Source organism: Mauremys mutica, unplaced genomic scaffold (genome assembly GCF_020497125.1).
Source record: "Mauremys mutica isolate MM-2020 ecotype Southern unplaced genomic scaffold, ASM2049712v1 001317F_np12_obj, whole genome shotgun sequence".
Classification (NCBI taxonomy): domain Eukaryota; kingdom Metazoa; phylum Chordata; order Testudines; family Geoemydidae; genus Mauremys; species Mauremys mutica.
Window position 1 is genome coordinate 36,495 of NW_025423163.1, and position 2,644 is coordinate 39,138.

The window sequence follows — 2,644 nt, forward strand, 5'->3', positions numbered from 1 at the left end:
CCACAGGAAGGCTTAATGCTCGAGCTGCAATGCATGCTGGGCAGGCTTAAGGCCGGGCTCCCCATGGCAGGAGAGAAGAAGAAAACTCGGCCCCTGGAGGGGCAGGCTGGGGCTTCCTGGATCCCATTTGCTCACAGTCCCCACTCCCATGTCATCAATGGCTCCCCCAGGTCAGCCAGAATGGAGCAGTGGTTTTCACTCCACCAAGTCCACTTATGGCTTACAGGCAACTCCCAGACCCACCATCTCGGCCAGAAAGGAGCCCACTCAGCCTCGCCATTGCTGCTTTTCTGTCCCCCCAGAACCCCGCTTCTCCTGGGCTGCAAGGAGCCATCCCTGGGAAGCCAAGATGCAGGCACAGGATTCTGCCTCCCAGCAGCCAACTGCACCTCCCCCGGCTTTGCAGAACGAATGGTAACGCTCTGCTAACCCCACTTAGCCGCACTGAGGCGCTTAGCTTCTGCCCTGCCTTCCTCAGCTCGACTTTCCTCTTTTGCCCATTCCTGCCTCACTTCCTCCTTTGGCAAGTCACGCAGAGGAGGCCAGCAGGAAGAGCCGGCCTCCACCGGCCAACCTCCAACAGCAGAGGAGGCCAAGCCACAAGCCTCCAAAAGGTAACACGCCGCACTCCTCTAGGTTCTCCAGCCTGACGCCAAGGTGCTTTCTCCACTGCTGTCAGCACCCTCTGTCATGCAGGGGTTGGAGTTATCCCAGGGACAGGCCAATAGGAGAAGGAGGAGGCCTTCCTGAACAGCAAGGGGAATCTGGCAAAAGGAAGCCAGCATATTTCTGCCTGGTTTTGAACCAGGGACCTTTTGCGTGGTAGGCAAATGTGATAACCACTATACTACAGAACCTCCAGCTGCTTGGCTCTTGCTCACCCTGGCACAGACCGATGGACAAACCTGGAGAAAGTGGTGGCAGCCCTTCGATGGGTCAGCTGGCAGAGCAGAGGACTGGAGCCAGGGCTCAGGAAGTCGTCCTTACGTCGCCCTTGTGACTCCAGCTTGAGGGAGAGCTTCTTTTTCTTCCCCTTGCTGACAAAGAGCAAGAGAAGAATGAAAGGTCAGGTGGGCCAACTCGTTTCAGAATCCCATGCTGTCTTTTTCTGCTGCAGTCTAGCACGCTCCCAACTGAACTACTTCAGCAGCTGCTCGGTTTCTTTTTGGCCTCCTGCTTTTCTGTCTGGGATGTTGTTGTCAGCAGTGGCACAGAAAAAGGACGTCATTGCGAGCGGCCCATGAAGACAAGATTCACTTTTGCTTTCCTTGCTCGGCTTTACTCGCTTCCTCACCCTATTCCTGCCTTAGTTCCTGTGTTACCTGCAGGCGACGGGGGGCCAGCAGTACCAGGAGCAAGTTGGGCAGCTAGACCCTGGTGGCAAAAGTCCTGCCGCCACTTGCCACCCCACTCTCTTCTCCCAGCGTCACATATTGGCCACCAGGGACTTGGTGCCCAGCAGCGCAATGGAAGGCAGTGGACAGAGCCACCCTCGCCTTGAGGCTCCGGCTCATTAAACCACATCTTCAGTCGCTGATGGCCAATGAGAGACTGACATCGCTTGCTATTTTAGCACTTTAAAATACCATTGGCTAATCTTTGGATCTCTTTAATGCTGCGCTTCAGTTCATGGGGGAAAGGCGAGAGAAGCGACCTTTCAACTAAAGGCCTGGGGTTAACATCCTAACGCTGTCTGCGCTGTAACTCTATTTAATACTGGCCCACCCTGTGCTAGTGACAGTTCCATTGCTAGATGTTAGTACATTTCAGTTACTGTCAAAATTTAAAAGTTTCTATATGCTTAAAGAAAATGCATTTGTTTTATTTGCTTATATATGGCATGAATAAATACAGGTTTACAGAACCTAGCCTGCAAATTTATCATCTTATATGACAGAGAAAATCATGCATCGAAATTGTGCGTCAAAATCATGAGCTGAGCTACAAATGCAATGAAAAATAAGATATTCAAATTTTTAACATATGGGGGGGGGCACCGAAGACACGTCTTGCCTGGGAGAGGCACTTGGTGTAGGGGAGGCCCTGTCAGGGAGAACAGGAGTTAGTGTCACACGCCTATTTCCAGGCTGTAATCTGTGGGCGCCCTGCTCTGGGGGAGGGATCGCAGTAGCCCAGACTCAGGGATGGAACAGGCCCCAGATTTGGGGTGGCTGCAGGGTTTGCAGCGCTCTGATGTCTCAGACAATGTGTCTCCCCAAAGCCTCAGATCTGCGTCCCCAGAAGGCTCCTGCGCTGCCTCTGCTCCTTTCACAGTCTATAGCAAGGAGCAGCATCAAGGGTCAGGGATGAGCCATAGGGCACTAGGTGGGGGGCAGAGGGTTCAGGAGCCCAGAGTGTTTGCCTGTCTGGGCATTTTGGCTGAGACCTCAGGGACACATTGTGAGGCAGAATCCCAGGCATCTGTATGAAAGGAGCATAAGGACATAAGGACGTACGAACAGCCAGACTGGGTCAGACTGGGTCCATCTAGCCCAGTATCCTGTCTTCCCATAGCGGCCAAAGCCAGGTGCCCCAGAGGGAATGAACAGAACAGGGAATCACCAAGTGACCCATCCCCTGTCACCTATTCCCAGCTCCTGGCAAACAGAGACTAGGGACACCATCCCTGCCCATCCTGGCTCAG

At 53.6% G+C, this 2,644-nt stretch overlaps 1 non-coding gene across 1 annotated transcript; it reads right to left on the reverse strand.

The window, feature by feature from the left end:
• Positions 1–784: 784 nt before the first annotated feature.
• Positions 785–857, reverse strand: TRNAG-ACC. Its single transcript has one exon. It is a non-coding gene; the product is annotated as a tRNA-Gly (tRNA).
• Between the last annotated feature and the right edge of the window lie 1,787 nt (positions 858–2,644).